This window comes from Aquarana catesbeiana, linkage group LG04, assembly GCF_042186555.1.
Source record: "Aquarana catesbeiana isolate 2022-GZ linkage group LG04, ASM4218655v1, whole genome shotgun sequence".
Taxonomy (NCBI): domain Eukaryota; kingdom Metazoa; phylum Chordata; class Amphibia; order Anura; family Ranidae; genus Aquarana; species Aquarana catesbeiana.
In genome coordinates, this window is record NC_133327.1 from 572,058,736 (window position 1) to 572,080,496 (window position 21,761).

The 21,761-nt window shown below is 47.4% G+C and overlaps 1 protein-coding gene across 2 annotated transcripts in view; it reads right to left on the reverse strand.

Moving 5' to 3' along the window:
- The window catches only part of LOC141140660 (myelin and lymphocyte protein-like), a 398,217-nt gene that overhangs the window by 359,322 nt on the left and 17,134 nt on the right, over positions 1–21,761 (reverse strand). The gene's annotated exons all lie outside the window — the stretch shown is intronic.

The window sequence follows — 21,761 nt, forward strand, 5'->3', positions numbered from 1 at the left end:
CCAAGTTTAAAAGGGGTTGTAAAGGTAAAAATTTTTTCACCTTAATGCATTATATGCATTAAGGTGAAAAAACTTTTGACAATACCGCCGCCCCCAGCCCCCCCGTTTTACTTACCTGACGCCTCGAATCTCCGCTGCTCGTTCTCGTCATCTCTATTGCAGCTCAGCCTGGTCGCTGATTGGCTGCAATGGATGGATTGAAAGCAGCGCAGCCATTGGCTCGCGCTGCTGTCAATCACATCCGATGACGCGGCACGCCGAGGGGCGGGGCCGAGTGATACAGCGAGCGGCTATAGCCGCCGGCTGTATCACGGGAGCGCGCCCGCAACAACTAACCACCATGCGAGGGAGCTCGCATTAAAAGGTGGTTATTTCTTGCGGGGAGGAGCTGAAACATCCGCCGAGGGACCCCAGAAGAGCAGGTTCGGGGCCACTCTGTGCAGAACGAGCTGCACAGTGAAGGTAAGTATGACATGTTAGTTATTTAAAAAAAAAAAAAAAAAAAAATTACCTTTACAACCCCTTTAATTTAAGGTGGTTCTAAAGACAGAAGGGTTGTTTTAATGCAGAACCTGCATTAAGGTGAAAAACCTTCCACTAGTTTTTCCCCATACCCCACTATATACTTACCTGAGTCTTGTACAGTGGTGGCTGGTGCTCAAAAATTTTGGAGGGCGCAAATGAACTGAAAAATGCTGAAGTAAAATCAATTGCAGCCACTGTGCCCAGCAAATGCAGCTTCGGTGCCCATAATATGCAGTTGCTATGCCCAGCAAATGCAGCCAACTGTGCCCCTTCCCACCCGCTCACCGTCTGCCCAGCACTTACCCCATCGTGGTGGTGGGTCATGTGGTGAGCTGTGGGACTGGTAACGCAGCGATGGCTCCTGTGTCCTCCGTGCACATCTTCTTCCTGTTCTGCTAGGCGGCCAATGGGATCGCCTCTGCCTTCAGCCAATCAGGTGACTGATATTACATCTGCGCCTCCCGATTGGCTGAGAGGCGGTTCTGTGTTAGCAAAGCAAATGAATATATGCTTTGCTAAAACACCTGGGTGGACTGCGAGCACAGTGAATTGCGCTCGCAGTTCACCTTTTTTGAAAAATTACTTTAAATATAGTGCCTGGGGGGGTCCCCTTAGTCTACCTGTAAGTGGTGCCTCTGTTCCGTGTATACTGTAGAACCTGCTGCAGCAAAACTGGTAATTATAAAAAAAAAAAAAAAAAAAAAAAAAAAAAAAAGTTAAGATAAAGCCTGGCCCCTCTTTTGCTGACTTTGGATAGAAGTAACAGTTGCGAAAAAACTGGTCTTTGGGTGTTGGTGGTGCCTTCACAGCATAACCCTATAGAGGTACGCTTAATGATAGAAAGAATTGGCCTTGCTGTAAAAAAAAAAAAAAAAAAAAATTGAAATGATATGCTCCTGTCAAACAGGTGTGGAAAAATTGGTCCTTGAGTGTTAATTGTGCCCATAAAACCCATACCAAAAAAACTACTTCAAGATAAATCAAAACCCATAAAGCTAGGCAGCCTAGACAGTCTTACAGAGATTACAGATCCCAAAACCACTAAAGTGGTTGTAAATAGGGATGGGCCGAACACCCCCCCCCCCCCGGTTCTGTTCGCAACAGGCAAGAAGTTCTAGTGAGTAAATAGTATTTAAATGTGCTTAGTGTTCTAAATGTGAAAAAAATTAACTAGTACAGAAGCAGCCAGCACTACAAGTGACAACTTGTGCAAAAGAAATATAGATATAAACAGTGCAGCGCTAAACATGAATATAAGATGGAAGATATAAGTGGTAATAATGAATAGTGACTCATTATGTGAAAAAAACAAATAAGAGAACTCATAAATAATTCATATATGAAAACAATGAATCCATAAGTTCGTGATCCAAAAAAAGTGTAGGCCCCCCCCCCCCCTCCCAAATCTATACCAGACCCTTATCCGACCATGCAGCCTGGCAGGTCAGGAAAAGAGGGCGGGGACATCAGAAGGGGGCAGCCCCGCCCTTGCCTATATAAAAGCTGTCAAAGCAAAGAGAGCGTATACAGTGGGTAGCCTCCAATGGAGGTGGAGCGTTCTCCATTTTTCCTAGTCTGTCGGGCGGCGTGATTGACGGTGGATTTACATCGCAGGACACTTTTTCCTCTTTTCTTAAAGGATTTGTCAAAAACTGTCTCTTGTAGTTTTTACTTTTTTGGTGAATGGGTAGGGGCACGATGTACCCGATACCCATTCACATGGGGGAGGGGCAAGATCTGGGGGCCCCCCCCCCCTTGTTAAAGGGGTCTTCCAGATTCCGATAAGCCCCCAACATACACAGCCTAGGGTTGTCAGGAAGAGGCCCTTATCCCCCATCAACATGGGGGCAAGGTGCTTTGGGGGGCACCCCAAAGCACCCTCCCCATGTTGAGGACAAGCGGCCTGGTATGGTTCAGGAGGGGGGGGGGGGGGCGCTTGCTAGTCCCCCCCCCCCTCTTTCCTGGAGGGTCTAGTATGGATTTTGGGGGGACCCATGCCATTTTCTTTTTTACACACATTTTGGCATGGAGTTCCCCTTAAAATCTATACCAGACCCAAAAGGGCCTGGTATGGATTTTTTTTTTTTTTTTTTGGGGGGGGGCACATGCCATTTTTATACTCTGCACTGTATTCTTTACACTACACCGTGTTATATATTCTACACTGACTGACTGCACACTACACAAACTACCCTGCCTAATCTCCATTCATATACACGGCCTCTGTGTAAGCAGCCTTATATAGTGTGGGGCCTGAGCCATGATTGGCCGAAGCATACAGAGCAGGTGCATGCTTTGGCCAATCAACAGCCATCAATGCACTGCAATCTCGTAGTGCATTATGGGGCACTTGCCGATGGGTGAACTTCCCATGTGCGCCCCATTAGTTAGTTTGTTCAAGGCACGATGTTGAAGAGGTACGCATACACATGTTTATTGAAAGAATAGAAGTGTATCGTCACACGGAGTGGCACCATGGATACACGAAAAATAGCACTGTGCCGCGTCCTAACAAATTCGTATGCAAAAACCAAAAAGAAGGGGGGGGACTTTTGGACTTTATAGGCACAACTTCAAAACAACTAATTATATAAAATCTAATTTTATTAATTTAGAAAAATACGTAGCAGAAAAAAGAAACAATATTAAAAACACAACATATGTATATATTCAGACAATTGCTATACAACACCATCTAGAGTATATCATTATTCGGACAACTGGGTGGTCACTCCAAATGTAGGTCAGTCCGAAGAGGTGGTTAGATAGCAAATCCGTAATCAGCTCATGTCATGATTGTTCGATGCTCGACATGTTTCGCGTGTAGGCCACGCTTCTTCAAGAGCGATGACAATGTATGTTGTAGCTATCAGAGTACATAACATTACAATTTCATGATTAGTATATACATCTATATAAAGAAAACAGGCGTCTATAGTGACGCCACATATACTGTACAAAAAAAGAGAATGTGTACTGGTTCAGAAAGGGCAGCAGTGGGCGTCAAGACCCAAGCGGTGCTGAAAGGCTGCTATGGGGGTGTGCACAACATAATTTTGGATGATACTTAAAAAATAATACGGTAAAAAAAGTTTGTAGACTAAATGAAATTGAAGAAACCTCAACGTGTGGAAAAAAAAAAAAAAAAAGGGAGAAAAAAGAAAAAATAGGCAAGGGACAAAAAGGAGAAAGTAGGGAAAAGAGAAAGGAAACGTGAGGAACAAAAAGGGGGACAACCCAAAGAAAAAGAAAAAGAAAAAGAAAAAAAAAAAAAGGGGGGGGGGAGAGGGGGAGAAAGAGGAGGAAAGAAAAAAAAGGGAGGGAAGGAAAGGAAGGGGGAGGAAAGGGGGGGGGAAGACCAGAAAAGAAGAAAGAGAAAAAGGGCAGAAACAAACAAACACAGTGTAGAATGAGGAATACTCACATTTGGAACGAATGTAAAGTCATAAAAAGGGGTAATAGTCCACATGTAAGGAGGAACCAGATGACTGGCAGATATGATGAATATGCACGTCAGGGTAGAGGTGTTATTGGTACTAGCTATTTTTATATACACATGTTTTGCATACCTTTACACAAGGGGGATTGTTTACTAAAGGCAAATCCACTGTGCACTTGGAAGTGCAGTCACTGTAGTGCTAAATTGAGGGGAAGCTCTGCTGATTTCTATCATCCAAACACATGTCCTCCGCAGATCTACAGCGACTGCATATTCAAGTGCACTTCTAGTGCACAGTGGATTTGCCTTTAGTAAATAAACACGTGTGTGTGTGTGTGTGTGTGTGTGTGTGTGTGTGTGTGTGTGTGTGTGTGTGTGTGTGTGTGTGTGTGTGTGTGTGTGTGTGTACACACACCACTTCACCAGTAAAAGCTATGGTCCAGTCAATGCATGTAGAGGGCACAGCCTAGCTGCCACATAGCTCAGTTGCTCATTGTGATGTTGCAGACATCCCAACCTGCAGAAACTCATTTCAGGGAGGTGGCGCTTCACGCCCGCAAACCCCCCCCACGGCAAAATATTAAAAATCACTTTTTCAATATTTGTTCTCAGTGCTTCTGGGGAAGGGGGTGGGTGGTATGTGGACGGTGTTAGGTTGTTTTTTTTTTGTTTTTTGTTTTTTTTAAATAATGGATTTTCTTTTACAATTTAATTTGATTTGTTTTTAAATTTTTTTTCCCCACAATGCTTTTTGTGGGGAGGGAGTTGGGGCAGTGGACAGTGTTGGTAGGGCAGGGGAGAGTGGTGTCAGTAGTTTTTTTAATTTTATTTTTTTACACTTTTAATTTTTTTAAAAATATTTTTTGGGGGGCTTTGGTGAGATGTCAGGGGTCTAAGACAAAGGGACTGAGGACACATTCCCCAGTCCCTTTCTCAGCGCTAAAGATGAATGAACAGGAGAGGCTCCTGTCCATTCATAAACCGAGCAGAGCAAACACACTTTGCTCTGCTTATTTATCACAGGACACGGGAGCGATCTTGCTCACTGTGTCCATCAACTAGTTCCCCCCCACAGCCGGCAGGAGAGGAGGGGAGCCGGCTGCGGGGGACAAGGGGGGGCGGAGAAGGACATGGAGGGGGCCGGAGGAGAAGGGGGTCGGAGAAGGACATGGAGGGGGGCGGAGAAGAACGGGCCCAGAGAAGGACATGGAGGGGGCCGAGGGGAGGAGAAGGACATGGAGGGGGCCGGGGGGAGGAGCACACAGAGCAGCTGGGGATGATCGGTGCAGCTGGAGGGACAGCTGTGATCACCGATCTCCCTGTATAGCTTTTTAGCAGTCAGCCTCGGGAGGGAGAGAAGGAGAAGCAGCTGTCAGCTAAAAATCTATACAAAAGGAGATCGGTGATCACAGCTGATCCCCGCCGCACCGATCATTCCCAGGAGATTGGGAGGTGCTTGCGGGTGTGCAGGAGCAGCCGCAAAATTGCGGGAGTCTCCCGCACCTTCTGGGAGATTGAGATGTCTGATGTTGCTGTAGTGCAGGCTCTCTCAACCTTTTCAGCATAGAGAAACCCTTGAAGTAACTTTCTGGTCTCATGGAACCCCTGCTAAAAAATACTATTTCTACAACTCTTCATACATTAGTGCAGTGTTTCTCAACCTTTTTCCAGTCGGGGTGCCATTGAAAAGTAATTTTCAGTCTTGAGGCACCCCTGTCCAAGGCTTGGTTCACGTTACTGTGTCGTGGAACATGCGCAAAATCGTGCTCGTGCCTGACACAGACAAATGCTCTGCTCTTTTGGGGTGCCATTAATTCTTAACAGTACCCCACACATTTTTCATTTTTTTTTTTTAAGGGTCGGGGACTTCTTTCCCTGCATTTCTGCGGGTAGGGAAGCCCATTGAAATGAATGGGCTGCCCAACACGCAGCATGCATCCACACAAATGTGAACCAAGGGCTTGTTCACATGTCAGGTTGGGCGGGGCGATAAAACTACATAGTTGAGCTGTTTATACCACCCCCCTCCCCAACTGCTCCCCCTTTAGCTGCAGAGGCAGCAGCTGGGGGTGTACACATGCTGTGGCTGCAGCTGGAGGTATACCCATGGTTAATGGGGTTGCACTGCAACCAACCCGCAACTGTGTGCCTTGGATGCACTGGATTGTGGATGCTGCATTTACAGGCTTAAAACAAGTGGCGAGGAGGCAACATATGGTCTCTTTACCACCTGCCAAATGCCTCTCAAAAGCGATCTGAGCATGGATTGCTTTTCAGAGGAGCAGCAATCCTTGCTGCCATCACAAACAAGCCCAAAAAAAAAATAAATAAATAAAAAAAAAAAAAAAAAAAAAAAAAAAAAACACCACACACACACACACACACACACACACACACACACACACACACAAGCAGTTCTGACAGTACAGGAATAGGGAGAGGGGGGGGGGGGGGGGGGGGGGGGGTCAGGATTAAAAGTAAAACACACACACACACGTATAAAGCCCTTTTAAAAGGTCTAGTATAATACTATTCCTTCATACAGCCGGGTACTGCACTGTGGTTGGGGGCGGGGGAGCACAGCACACTCCCCTTCCCTTTACTTTTACAGTGCCAATGTACAGTTCAGCAGGGGGATCGGGCTCATCTGACAGCCCTTCTCTCCCCTGATCCTGCGGCATACCTGAGGACCTCTGGCGGCACCCTGGTTGAGAAAAGCTGCATTAGTGTGATGATCAGTGGGAAGAATGACCCTCTTACAGACAGTGGCGGGACAAGGCGTTTCAGTGCCCAGGGCGAGGATGCCAAAATGCGCTCCCCCCACCCTGCGCAGATCAGGCGGCAGAGCTAGTAGAAGCATTTGCAGCACACAAAAACATATGTGATGGTTGTGGAGTGCACCAGTATTACTATTTACATTTGTGATCATTGTGATGACCAAAGTACACGATGACGGCTTGGTTCGCAGCCAATAATGAGTAACTTGGCTGACCAGGAGCGATTTCTGACGTTTGTAAATGGTGCTCTAGAACTAGCTGAAGCTGATCTTGGTCCTGCTTGAAAACCTCCTTCAATCTGCATCGTTGATCATTGAATTCTGACAGTGGAGGAGTCCTGCTGTCAGAGTACAATAGCACAGAGGTGGGATTCCTCCATCTACCTTGTTTGAGTGAATGCAGGGATCTGTTCAGCCTGCTGGAAAAAAAAAAATTATAGCGTGTGTAACACCCTCTACCAGTAGGTAGGTGCTAGTAAGGTATTTTTACTAGGTTATTCCAGCACAAGTAAATTTAGTCAGGCTTATGCTGCATGCTAGGCCTGTCTGTTTTGATCTGGGGGTCTGGGAGTGGTCAGTGTAGCTGTGGGCGTTACCACCTGTGCTCCAACTCTGAGGCGCCTCCCCCTGTTTTCTAGAGAGAAGGTTCTGGAAAGGGGGCTGGGCCTGGAACTGGAGTGGCAGGCAGCTTATGTGTGAGCCCTGACCAATCCCCATTCGGTATTGGCAGGGGGCAGGCCTCATATATATGCTGAGGTGATTCTCCACAGGGGAGAGAAGTCAGCTGGGTGAAGTAAGGAATGGCATGTCAGTCAGTTGCAGGAGGCCATCCCCATCTGGGGGGGGTTCGCCGATCGCAGGAGAGGCCCGGGGAGAGCTGTGGGGGAACATTGCCTCGAGCACGGTCACTGGCAATGTCTCTGCCACCACACGGTCGGATGGCAGGGAACTCCTGGAGCAGAAGGGCAGGTGAAACTGGCGGTACGCATGGTTCAGTCAAAGTACTTCCTCAAGGACTCAGGGCTGTTGGAAGGTCGGAGTGTTACCACAGTGGGGCTGGAAGTGCCAAGGAGTCTGTGAGGGAACTCTGCTAGTACACGTTCACTAGTGGAGTCTTCATCAATACACACGGTGGATGATGGGGAGTCCTGAAGCAGAAAAGAGACTGGGGATCTGTGTCAAGTCGATGTGGCCTGCGGGCTCATGATTTGCAAGTTGGGCTGGCTGGGAACAGTAGTCCATTTCCCTTAGAAGATATGCTTTTAACCCACTAGGCCTCCGGGGAGAGGTTCTGAGGGCCTCAGGCCTAGTGGCAGCGAACAACCAGAACCACAGTAGGGAGGCTTATTCAGAGTGGGCCCCTACTATTCAATAGAAGAGGATGTGTCCTATTTCAAGTAGTAACTTCAAGTTATGTGCAGGAGGGGAAGAGATCTAAGAACATTGCCTTTACACAGTCATTAGTGATGTCTCTGCCACCATGCGGTCGGATGGTAGGGAACTCTTAGATGGAATAGTCTGCGGAGGTTGAGCCGCAGGAGGAGCAACAGTCTGCATGGAGATGCAGGTGGATATTCATTTCAAATGAACTATGCACATTCTAGCTTCTGGCTCTAACTTTAGCAAAGTGAATTAAATCTTTAAATATGATGGCAAAGACTGATACTATGGGCATCCCATATTCCTATCTAAGTTGTACCCCCCAATAAAACAACAAAAACAAAGCTCGCAAAAGTTTGTTCATTGTCTCTGGAAAGGATATATGAAGTCTGGCAGTGGGGTGATTTGGTGGATTGTTTGTTACTAGCTGCAACGCCATGGCTACACGTGTACTAGGGTTGCACTGATACCAGGATCAGTGCTGGTACTAAGCATTTGCACAAGTACTTGTACTCATGTAAATGCTCTGATACCTAAAACCAATATTTTACAGTAAAATTTGAGCTCATACAAAATGAATGGGCTCAAATTGCACTGTAAAGAATTGCATGCAATTTGAACAGGAATACAGTGCAATACCTGTCAGAATCACATGCAGTTTCCCACGCCAATCCTGTATGAACCCAGCTTTGTTCTAGTGACTTCACTCCTGTGTAAACCCAGGCTGGTGCTGGAAACCGCATGTGCTTTGGACAGGAATCACACCGCATTCCTGTTCAAATCACATGAGATACTTTGCAGTGTGATATAAGCCCAAACCTCACCACAAAGGTTTCAGTAACTGGTATCAGCGAGTACTTGAGCACAAGTATCGATACTCGTAATTGCCAAACAGGTATTGGTGCAACCCTAGTGTGTACCCAGCATAGGCAAAATGTGTCAGGGTGTTAAAGATATAACGGAAAATTGTATACTCACCTTTCCGTAATTTTCCTTTCCTGTCGTATCTTCATGGCAGCACACTTTGGGTTGTGACTCCGCCCCTCACAACCTGATAGGACCACATAGCTATAAGTTGTAAAGATGGCCCCCACCCCAGTATTCTCCGTATATATATCACCTTAGACGGGTGAGAGATTGTATGCTGCCATGAAGATACGACAGGAAAGGAAAATTACGGAAAGGCGAGTATACAATTTTCCGTTTTCCTGTCTCATCATGGCAGCATACACTTTGGGGAGTAACTCGCAAAGACTGGGAGGGAATTCAAACTAAGTTTATTAACAAAAAATAGAAGAATTGGCCTGGATAACAGATCTTCCGAAATCCACTGTGGATAAGCAGGCGGAATCCACCTTGTAATGGGACATAAAGGTGTTCCTGGAAGACCAGGTAGCCGCTCTGCAAATTGTCTCCGCCGAGACCCTACAATATGCCGCCCAGGAGGTTGCCACTGCCCTGGTGGAGTGTGCCCTTAAGCCCTCAGGTACTTGATGACTACTCAGTAAATAGGCCTTTTTGATGGCCTTCACCAGCCATGACGCAATAGTGCGTGAGAATGCCGCTTGACCTCTCCTGAATCCATGCGGAATGATTAGGAGACTCCATTTTCCTGATGGATCTGGTAGCTGAGAGATACTCCAGGACATTACCCTTGACGTCCAGTGGGTGAGGATCGCCCTGTTCCGTGGTGAGTGCCGGAAGGTTAATCTCTTGGTTGAAGTGAAAGGATGAGGATACCTTGGGTATGAACCGATCTGAAGGTTTTAAGACTAATCTGTCTGGCAATACCACCAGATATGGATCACTGACCATTAAGGCTTGCATCTCCGACACCCGCTTAGCCAATGTTATGGCTATCAGGAATGAGAGTTTTAGCGTCAGATCCCATAAGGATATGTTCTCATTCGGAAAGAAGGGTTCCTTAGATCGAGCTTCCAGTACAACTGAGAGGTCCCAGACTGGGAAGGAAGGTTTCCTAGGCGGTCTCAGCTTTAGATAGGCCCGTTGGAACTGAACCACAAGGGGATCTTGTGCCCATCTGACTCCTGTCAAGGCGGACAGGGCCGAGACTTGGACCTTTAGGGTACTTGATCAAAGACCCTTCTCTAGGCCTAGTTGAAGGAACTCCAGGACCTGTGACACCGATGGTGAGGATGAGTCCCAACCTTGCTATTGAGCGAAGGCGGTAAACTTCTCCCAGACTCGCCTGTAAGTAATATTCGTGGTAGGCCTCCTGGCCTGGAGTAGGGTATCCACTACTCTCTGGGAGCATCCTTGCTCTAGGTACCTAGCCCTTTCAGGTCTCCAGGCCATCAAATGTAGCTTCTCTGGGTTCGGGTGAAGAAGATGACCCTGGGAGAGTAGGTCTGGCGACAACAGAAGGGGCAGGGGATCTGCCGTATTCAGCTGCATCAGAGTGGTAAACCATGGCCTCCTCGGCCAGAAGGGAATTACTGCCACCACCAGTGCCGATGACTCCTTGAGTCTCAGGAGAAACCTCGTTATGAGTGGAGTTGGAGGGAAGATGTATCCTAGATGGAAATTCCAGGGGTGCAGGAGACAATCCGTCCCCTCTGCCGAAGGGAATGGTATTCTTGATAGAAATCTCCGACATTTCGCATTCTCTGGGGTTGCCGCCAGGTCTATCTCTGGAGGACCCCAGGTCCGGGATATGAGGGCGTAGGCCTGTGGGTTCAGAGACCACTCGTGGTTGGAGGTGAAATTCCTGCTCATCGAGTCGGCCAACACATTCTGGACTCCCGGAACATAGACTGCCCTTAAGCTTAACAGGTTCAGTTGTCCCCACTCTAGAACAGGACGGACCTCCTGCATCATGGACCTGCTTCTGATGCCCCCCTGCCTGTTGATATAGGCAACCGCAACCTTGTTGTCCATTCTTAGAAGAACATGTTTCCCTCTCAAAAGCGAGCCGAAGGACAGGAGTGCTGCTCTCATTTTTAACACATTTGACACTGCGTCCTGTGCCCTGAATGGCCAGCGGCCTTGGGCCGCAAAGTGCTGATGGTGGGCTCCCCACCCCTGCAGACTGGCATCTGAGGTCACCGTCTCCTGGTAAGGGGTGATTATGTGCTTGCACCTTCCCAGGTTGCGAGGCCGTGTCCACCACAGCAATGATTGCTTCACCTCTTGAGGGATGTGAATTGACTAAGACATCGAAACACCGTTCCACTGGCGCAGGAAGGAAATCTGGAAAGGCCTCGAGTTCCATTGCGCCCACTGAACCATCGGAATGGTGGATGCCAAGGAGCCCAGCATACTGAGGCATGTTCTGGCTGGTAGTCTCTTGGCCGAGATGGCCTTCTTCGCTTTCTGAATCAGGGGAGGAATCTTCTCCTCTGGAAGTTCCACCGTGTTCTCTCTCGTGTCCAGCTCGGCCCCTAGAAAGACCATCCTCTGAGTGGGGTGGATACTGCTTTTCTTCCAGTTTATCAGCCACCCTAGAGACTGTAAAGTGGAGACCAGGATTTCCCGATGCTGGATGAGACTCGTTGTTTGAGAGAAGCAGGATGTCATCCAGGTAATGGTGGACTCTCAATCCCCTCTCTCTCAAGTGGGCTATCACGGGCAATAGGACCTTCGTGAATGTCCTGGGTGCGGTGGAGATCCCGAACGGAAGACTTCGAAATTGGAAGTTCCAGCTGTTTATCGTGAAGCGGAGGAATCTCTGGAACTCTGAGTGGATCGGGATATGCAAGTATGCGTCTTGCAGATCGATCGAGAGCATCCAGTCTCCCCGATTTATCGCTTGAAGGATCGATTGGAGGCTTTCCATCCTGAATGTTTCTACCCGGATTGAGTTTCTTTAGGTCCAGGACAGGACGAAAGTCCCCTGACTTTTTTCATACTAGAAAGAGTGGGGAATAGAAACCCTGACCTCTTTGGGATGGTGCGACCTCCACTATTGTCTGTTTCCTTAACAGATCCTGGATGTACTGGACCAAGGACAGCCTTTTCTCCCTGGAAGGAGGAAGCTTGGTTGCGCAGAAGTGACCCTTTGGGGGGCGGTTCTTGAACGACCACCTGTGTCCGACCCGGATAGTGGATACTGTCCATGGGTCTTTTATCAATTCTGCCCAAACCAACCCGAATCTGGTGAGCCTGGCACCCACTACTGCTGGTTGGGCGGACGTACCTTCAAAAAGGTTTCTGTTCATTGGAAGCAGGAGTTTTGGTTTTCTGGAATTTGAGGAAGGACATCTGAGGGTTCTTCCAAGTTCTCCTGTACTCCTTCCCAGGCCTATAGGACTTTGCATCCCTGTATCTCTCCGGGAGATTGCGCTTGAATGGAGGCGCTCTGTTGTTTTGGTCTTCTGTCTGAGGGGATAAGACCAGACTTCCTACCTGTCACTTTGGATATTGCTGTATCCAGCTTTGCACCAAAGAGGTTAACTCCATCATATGGAATCCTGCACCAGTTGGACTTTGAGGCCGGGTCGGCCGACCAGGGCTTAAGCCATAACGCCCTCCTGGCCATTACCGTTGCTAGCATAGACCTTGAAGCGGACCTAATGGTGTCCACAGAGGCTTCCGCCACAAAGTCTCCTGCGAGACTGAGTTCCTGTAGGGCTTTAACGATCTGGTCCTGATCTGCGCCTTCAGCAACGAGCTTCGCGGTGTTCAACAACCAACCGGAAATAGCTTTCCCCACTGCGGCCAGTGCCACTGCTGGTCTGCAGGCGCCTCCTGCAAAAACGTAAGCCCTCTTAAGGTCCGTATCCACCTTCCTGTCCAGGACATCCCTGAACGTCACTGCGTCTTCAATGGGAAGCATCACATGCCTGGCTAGGCGCATCAAAGAGGCGTCCACCACTGGAGCTACCCTGGGCTCTTTTAGAGGATATAGCTTAGTAAGTCTGTTAGAAAGACTAACTTTCTTCTCTGGATTCTGCCATTCTTCCTTAATAAGCTCATCCAGTTCCTCTATAAATGGAAAGGCTTCAGGTACCTTCTTGAGATTTGGGAAATACTTCCTTTGTTTCTGCTGTACCTCCTCAGGTTCCTCCCAGTTAATCGCTTCCTTGACCAATTTTGCAAAGGGCCCTATGAGCAAGAAATCAAAGCCTGCTGCCGCCTCCAGTTCTTCCTCGTCTGACGGGAATTCTTGTTCCCTAGATGTACTGGGATGGGATGGTGAGGCGCTCAGGGCTGTAGCCTCCACATCTGGAGTTGAGATATGCGTAGCAGGGACCCCGGTAGGTTCCACAGTGACTAGCTCTTTCTCCCTGGTGGCTTCATCCATACACCTGCAGCAGGCCAGCCTGTCTGGTAGAGCTGTGGCCCCGCATACCCAGCAAGCATTCATCGCCGGACGGGGAGGATGTGCAGGAGACTGACGTCTACGAGCAGGGGATCTTCTGTAATGGGAATGTCTATGCCTGGAGTAGGAACGGTTCCTCCTACGGCTTCCCCTGTGGGCTGAGCGACTTCTGCCGCGTGAGCGGCTTCGCCTATGGCTGGAGCGGCTTCTCCTGCGTGAGGCCTCTCTTCGCCTTGACTTAGACGATCTTGATGACCTGGTAGGGCTGACCAATTAGGCCGCATTAGTACGATCCTGCTCTCTTTTTCAATCTTCACTACTTACCATGAACATCCCCCCCCCTTACCTATTGGGCTGATGGTGATCTGCTGGGGCAGCGGTCTCCATAGAAAGGATAACTGTGATACCCTGGAGGGATACAGGCAGGTATAAACATGCAAGCAAACAAACAGAGGAACCAGGGGGAGAGAGAAACACTTACCCCAAGGAGGTGAGGTGAGGCAGAGTTGACAGCAGCGTCAGATATGCTCAGGAAAACCGGAGGCATCAGAGAATGACATTTCTGAGCTTTTTAAATGAACCGCCATGGCCGCCGGGGTCACGAACCGCCCGCACATGCGCAGTAGCGCCGAGCCACGCTCGGCGCCATCTTGGAACCTGGCAAACGTGCCAGGGCGCCCTAAAAACGCTTACTGCGCATGCGCGGAAGTGCTGAGACACCCGAGCACACAGGGGAGAGACAGAGGAGAACCACAATGCCCAGCAAGCTGCACCAAAAATGGAAAAGACAGATGGAGACCGCTGCGCACAACTAAGCCTATTTAAGGCTTATACTGGAGCCGCACATACCCCTGAGACCACCAGAGTGGGGTTCCTTCCATCTAGCGGCTGTACAGGCAAGGACTTCCACCCAGGAGAGCCTAGAACCTGGCTGGGGCGAGTTCGGTAAGGGGGTGCTTCTGACATCTTCAGTCCTTCTCAGGTGAGGAAAAATAAGAGAATACTGGGGCGGGGGCCATCTTTACAACTTATAGCTATGTGGTCCTATCAGGTTGTGAGGGGCGGAGTAACAACCCAAAGTGTATGCTGCCATAATGCGACAGGAAATAGGTGTTCTAAAGATGACAGGGAAAACATTTGTCAATGTTAGTTGTATGCATAAGAACACTATGCTGTAGGCGAGCATACACGATACACAATCTCCTTTTAGATTTGCCAAAACTTTGTAATATATGGACAAACCTAAACAATTAATTTAAGTAGTATTCAATCAGGCAGGCCTTTGTACTACATAGTTGGTGGTAGATCCAAAAGCTATTGAACATTCAATTGTAGTGTATGGTAAGCTGGAGGCTGCCCATAGATGGATCTATTTTTTTTGTTTTGTTTTGTTTTTTTCAGTCCATGTCCGATCAAACAAAACTGAGCAGACCCCCCCCCCCCCCCCATCAACACAACTAAGGTGGATGAGGGAATCCATTCCGCTGAGACATCTATGTCAGCGCTGCAGATAGAAAGAAACATTTCTGCTGGTTTGAGAGAAGTTGATCATTAAAAATGGACTTCACCTTTAGCAAGAACGTATCTGGTCCTTGCTGGACCAGTTGAATTTCCATCTATGAACATTTTTATAGCTCCTGCGTAAAATCCTTGTTGTTTTATTATGCCTGGGGAGCTCACCAATTCTCCATGTATGAGTTCTTTAGGGCCCATTCACATGCAGTGCAGACATGCGTGTCCTGTGCAGGGCTCTCTATCAGTACAGGGATGTACGGGCACCGTGTGCATCCCTCTGCCAGCGTCTCATTCACTTCGATTGGAACCTGCACCTACATGTTATATTAGAATACAGTGGCTGTGTCCAGGCAGCCTCATGTCCCAGTAGAAATGAATAGGGCACTTGGCATGGGGATGTGCACAACACCTATGTACCCCTTGCTGGTAAAAGACAGCCCTGCATGGGAGACACATGTTTGCACCTCTTGTGAATGGGCCCTTACTAAAAATAGAATGTGACAGAACAGTTGCCTCCACAGCAATTAACAGCGATATCAAACCTAACAGTGTGTTTACCTGTCAACTGAGAGAGAGGAGAGAACAGCACTCAGTTTGGCAGTGCGGCAGAGAGTTCGAAGGGAAGGGTACAGGAGGAATAGGTTCCGACATCGTCCTAAGGATGGGCTCAGACGTGTGTGCAACTTCACGTGCCCGCACCCACTAGAAGCTGACACTCTGCAGCGCTAATCACAGGCAGTGAGAATCACAGGCAGTGAGACATTTCCCGATCCGCAGCTGCGCAGATCGGGAAATGTTTCACTACCTTCGATTAGCGCTGCGGAGTGTCAGCTTCCTGGCGGGCACGTGGAGTTGCGCACACATCTGAGCCCATCCTTAGTCCTGAGCAGGCAGAGATAAAATACAGGACACTTGGAGGAGGGGGGGGGGGGGGGGGGCGAAGGTGGTGATGTCCTACGGAGCAGGAGTGATAGAGACTGGAGAGGGAGAAGAAAAGCTGTCAAGGAGAGGAGCAGAAAAAAAGGTCAATCAAGAAAGCATTGACAACCGATGCCTTCCCAACCTGATGTGCTCGTCTCCTCCACTCTCCTGTCACTCAGAGAAGAGTACAGTGTACTGTGCAGGCAGGAGGCGGGTGTAGTGCTACAATGTAGCCTACATGCAGGGACAGCCAATCTCTGCCTGTGTTACATTCGGCAACATATTCTGTGCTAGGCAGGATTGTACCCATCAAACTGCGCCCTCTTCATATTGTAAATCATTCCGCCATGGGCAGCTGTCCCTCCTGCCCACCCCTAGTACCAGCCCTGCTTACAGATAGCTAAAAAGATCAATGGTGTCAGTTGGAACTTATCTCAGAGGCTGAAATTGCTCAAGGACCCCCTAGCAACCTCTGGAGGAACCCTAGTTGAGAAACCCTGCTGTAGTGCGTCAGTTCGTCCCATTTTATTTGGTCTATAATATAGTGAGCCTGAATCACATCGGCTGATGATGCCACAACAGCATCGTTGCTGATGTTAAAAAGACTGATGGACAAAAAAAAGAAGTGTTTCACAGCCACCATCCAGGATTTAAGTCTGCATTGGAATTTTCTTACTGGGAAAGCAGTAAACATAATCAGAGGAATTTACACAAAACATTTCATGGAGCTGTGGGTGTTTGATGTGTATGAGGGATTAGACAGAACTTAGTTTATGTTAACCACTTCAATACAGGGCACTCTCTCCTCCCCCCCCCCCCCCCCCTTCCTGTCCAAGCCAATTTTCAGTGCTGTCGCTTTTTAAATGACACGGTCATACTACACTGTACCCAAACAAAATTTTTTATCATTTTGTTCCCACAAATAGAGTTTTATTATGCTGGTATTTGATCACCTCCTGGGATTTTTATTTTCTGCTAAACAAAAAAAAAACAAAACAAACAAACCACCACACATTTCTTTGTTTCTGTTACAAAACTTTGTATACAAGTAAGTTTTCTCCTTCACTTAGTGCCGGTTCACACTAGACGCGGTACGACTTGCAGGTCGCCTCACCGAGGCGACCTGCACACGACTGCCGGGGCGACTTGCAAGACGACTTCTGTATAGAAGTCTATGCAAGTCGCCCCCAAAGTAGTACAGGAACCTTTCTTCTAAGTCGGAGCGACTTGCGTCGCTCCGATTAGAACGGTTCCATTGTACAGAACGGGAGGCGACTTGTCAGGCGGCTAGGTCGCCTGACAAGTCGCCCCCGTGTGAACCGAGCCTGACGGGCACCGATGAGGTAGTGTGAAAATGCTGCGCTAAAGAAGTGAACAATAAGCTGTTGACACACAAACCAAGTCTAATCAGAAATTATGAAAAAAAAAAGTGTAGCGCTGAATAGTGGCTGAGTGAATAAAAATATATACACTCAGAACACCTATATCACGGAAGTGGAATAAATGAACAGAGAAAACTGTGAGCAAACAAATGCATATAAAGTATAGCATCAAAATGAACTCTAAAAATGCTGTGAAATAATAGCAATGCACACAGGAATAAAAAGACCAAATGTCCACATATAAAGGGCAGCACAGTGGTGTAGTGGTTAGTACATTCACCTAGCAGCAATAGGGTCGCTGGTTCAAATCCTGATCACGACACCATCTGCCTGGAGTTTGCATGTTCTCCCTGTGCCTGCGTGGGTTTCCTCCGGGTACTCCGGTTTCCTCCCACACTCCAAAGACATGCTGGTAGGTTAATTAGATCCTGTCGAAAAATTGGCCAAATATGTGTATGTTGTAAGCGTGTCAGGACCCCATGGGGCAAAAGGACCGTGCTATACTGCAGATGGACACCGGCAGCAAAAAAAAAAAAAAAAAAAAAAAAAAAAAAAAAAAAAAAAAAAAAAAAAAAGCGCCCTGAGGCGATTCAGTTCGCACAGGTAGCGCTATATAAGTCACTCATTCAAAGTGTCCAATATTGGGAAAACTTTCTCTTCTATCTTCACCAAAGTAGAAAGTGCGCCAAAACAGACATTGATAAAAGAATGGGTACTCTTGCCGGATCGGGTAGGCGCACATACCGTACGGCAGTGCATCTATAAGGCTTTTAGGGTACTGGGTCCCTAGTGGTGTGATAATGCCAGACCGGATGGTATCCTACGGGCCACAGACTCCAATCCAATCGAGGTTGGGCAATGGCTCTAAAAGGAAGGTTCCAGAGTGGTCGGCAACCAAACTAATTCAAGAATGGTGGTGGTCCAAAGGTGGTCATCGTGCTCAAACATGAAAAAGGGAACTCCACATGGCGTAGATCAACCAAAATAGGTTTATTGGAGGTAAAATACCTAATAGTATAAAAGTGATCACAAAAGCATAAAAATACGTAATGTGGGAAGCAGGAAGTGCTGGCCCGACACGTTTCAACTGACTAGTCTTCACCACCACCATTCTTGAATTAGTTTGGTTGCCGACCACTCTGGAACCTTCATTTAAAACTATTGCCCAACCTCGTTTGGATTGGAGTCTGTGGCCCGTAGGATACAATCCAGTCTGGCATCATCACACCACTAGGGACCCAGTACCCTAAAAGCCTTATAGACTCACTGCCATAAGGTATGTGCATCCACCCGATCCGGTAAGAGTACCCATTCTTTTATCAGAATGTCTGTTTTGGCGCACTTTCTACTTTGGTGAAGATAGAAGAGAAAGTTTTCCCAATATTGGACACTTTATATGTGGACATTTGGTCTTTTTATTCCTGTGTGCATTGCTATTATTTCACAGCATTTTTAGAGTTCATTTTGATGCTATACTTTATATGCATTTATTTGCTCACAGTTTTCTCTGTTCATTTATTCCACTTCCGTGATATAGGTGTTCTGAGTGTATATATTTTTATTCACTCAGTCACTATTCAGCGCTACACTTATTTTTTATAATAACCGATGAGGTAGTACCGACGGGCACCGATGGGGGTAGTACTGATGGGCACCAATAGGGTAGTACTGACGGGCACAGATGAGGTGGCACTGATGGGTACCAATTTGCAGCACTGATGGGCATCACTGATTGGCAGGCGTTAGTGATGAGCACTGATTGGCATCTCTGGTGGTCCTGGGGGAATCCCTGGTGGTCCTCCTCGGGGGGGGGGATGCATCAGAGGAGCAGCCAATCGGCTCTCTTCTACTCACGTCAGACACGAGTGAGGAAAAGCCGATGCATGGCTTTTCCTGTTTACATTGTGATCAGCTGTGATTGGACACAGCTGATCACGTGGTAAAGAGTCTCTGTCAGACTCTTTACCTAGATCAGAGTTGCGGTGTGTCAGACTGACACGCCACACAACTGATCACCGCACTGCTCGTTATCCTGATCACGTCATATGACGTCCGATCAGGATAACTAAACCAATTTGCTATATGGCAGGCGGCAAGTAGTTGAATTAAAGCAGAAGTAAACCCATAGATTTAAAGTTTCAAAAAACAGTAACATTTCCAGCACATGCCAGCAATGTAACTGTCACATTGGTTGTGCTCTCAACCAAACTGTCAAACCATCCAATAGCTGGAGCACATGTGCAGCATCATGGCAGTTGAAGATTAAACAGGGGCCAAGATGGCAGCTTCCTTGGCTGAAAACTATAGGAGGGTTTACTTCCACTTTAAGTGAATTGTTATTTAGCACAGTTGCTGTACTTGCTGGATATATTAGTAACTCATTGAATACTTTCATGTGCTGTCTGTTTTTCTTTTCCTAGGTCAACCTCTTGTTGACTACGTAAATGCATAGAAGCGGCAAAAAAACAAAACAAAAAAAACAACACGATTTTGTTTTTCCTTTTTTCCACAATGCTTTTTTTTTTGGGGGGGGGGGGGGCGCGCGAGAGGGTTGGGGCTTCAGTAGTTTACAATTTTATTTTTTTTTTTACAATTTAATTTAAGATTTATTGCATTTTTTTTTTTTCTTAGCCCTGTTGGTGGGCTCTAAACAGACCCGACATCTCCCCTTTGAGACAGAGAAAAGGGACTGAGGACAGCGATTCCCCAGTCCCTTTCTCAGCAGCCTCAGCATTGAAGATGAATGGACAGGACACAGAGGCTCCTGTCCATTCATAAACTGAAACAGCGTTAACACCGTTTACTCTGATCAGTTATCATTGATAGCTTACTGTGTCCAATTCAAAAAAGGAAGGGTCTCAATTCTCCGGTGCCAATATGAGTGCCATCATAACATGTGAACAAATATATACATTCATGTATATTTCTTCTTATAATAATATAAATCCCATGCTTAAAGTGGTTGTATAGGTTCGTTTTTTTTTTTTTTATATAACAAAACATGTTATACTTGCCTCCACTGTGCAGTTCGCTTTGCACAGAGTGGCACCGATCCTGCTGTTCTGGGGTCCCACGGTGGCTGTCTCGGCTCCTCCCCGCTAAAGCTAATCCCCTCTGGGAAGCTCCTGTGTCATATACTTGGCGTCCATAGATGCCAAGTGTATGACTCGGTCCCGCCCCCCTGGCGGCCACGTCATTGGATGTGATTGACAGCTGCGCGAGCCAATGGCTGCGCTGCTATCTATCCATTCAACGGCCAGACTCAGTGGAGAAGACGCTGGGGGGGGGGGACGTGCACAGTAGGTGAACGGGCTCAGGTAAGTAAAACAGGGGGGCTGGGGGCCCATGACAGCGAGGTGTTTTTTCACCTTAATGCATAGGATGCATTAAGGTGAAAAAACACGAACCTCCCTTTAAGTGCAATTAAATAGTTAATGAATAATGTCAGAAAAAAAAAATTTACCCTGTAGTCTTCACAAACCTCAAAAAGCTGTGCTTTGTATCAATTCACCTCAATGCTCCCACAAAAGAAATGCGCTCACCTCAGAGTGTGACCTCACACTTCAGTTTGGTCAAATAAAGCTTTTTAGTCACCCTGGACTAACAGATCATGCTTTCCTCCATTATGACTCGATATATGAGAGAGAGCGTCAAATAGTGCTTATATTGTTTTAACCATTAAAAAAAAAAAAAAAAAAAAAAAAAAGTACTAGTTACTTACCGGTAACTGTCTTTCTAGGAAATCTTCCAGGACGGCACACCTGAGAGATGAGAGGCTCCTCCCGACAGGAAACACAATCAATCAACAGCTGTTTTAAGTCCACACCCTTCCCCTTGATCCTCAGTTTGTAGAGAAGTAACTTCTGAACCTGTTTCACAAGGGAAATCATTCCTCATAGGTACTCACCTTCTAGTGTTCTAAAATTTTCCCTCCTCCAACGGGTGGGAAGTAGGCCTGCCGTCCTGGAAGATTTCCTAGAAAGACAGTTACCGGTAAGTAACTAGTACTTTTCTCAAGTCATCTTCCAGGACGGCACACCTGAGAGGATAATCAAGTAGCTCAGGCCTACCTTTAGGGTGGGACCACTGCAAGACCCTCTTGGCGAACCTCGGTTCTGCAGTGAGCTTTACCTTCACTCCATATGCTTGATGAAGGTATCTTAGCTGGATCATGCGGCTGATCTGCCGGTCTACTCCACCGGTGTCCCTGCCTTCTCTGCTTCGGATGTAGGATCTAGGTGGAGTGGGCTCTTAAAGATGGAATCAGAAAACATGTTAAACTTGTAGGTTATCAATGTTGCCTGTCACACATCTAACAACAATGGCCTATTCTGCCTATAGGTGCTGCTTAGAACCACTAAAAAGATTAATCGGAGAGCTGTGTTGTAAGACAAGGACACTACATTGATCAATAAGGGAGCCTGTTGTCACGGAACGTCCCACACTCCGCTTGAGTGCTTCCGTCATATACCGCTTCCTAAGTTCTGGAACACGAGTCCAATGGATCTGGCTATAGGAACCCCAAGAACCAGACAACACCAG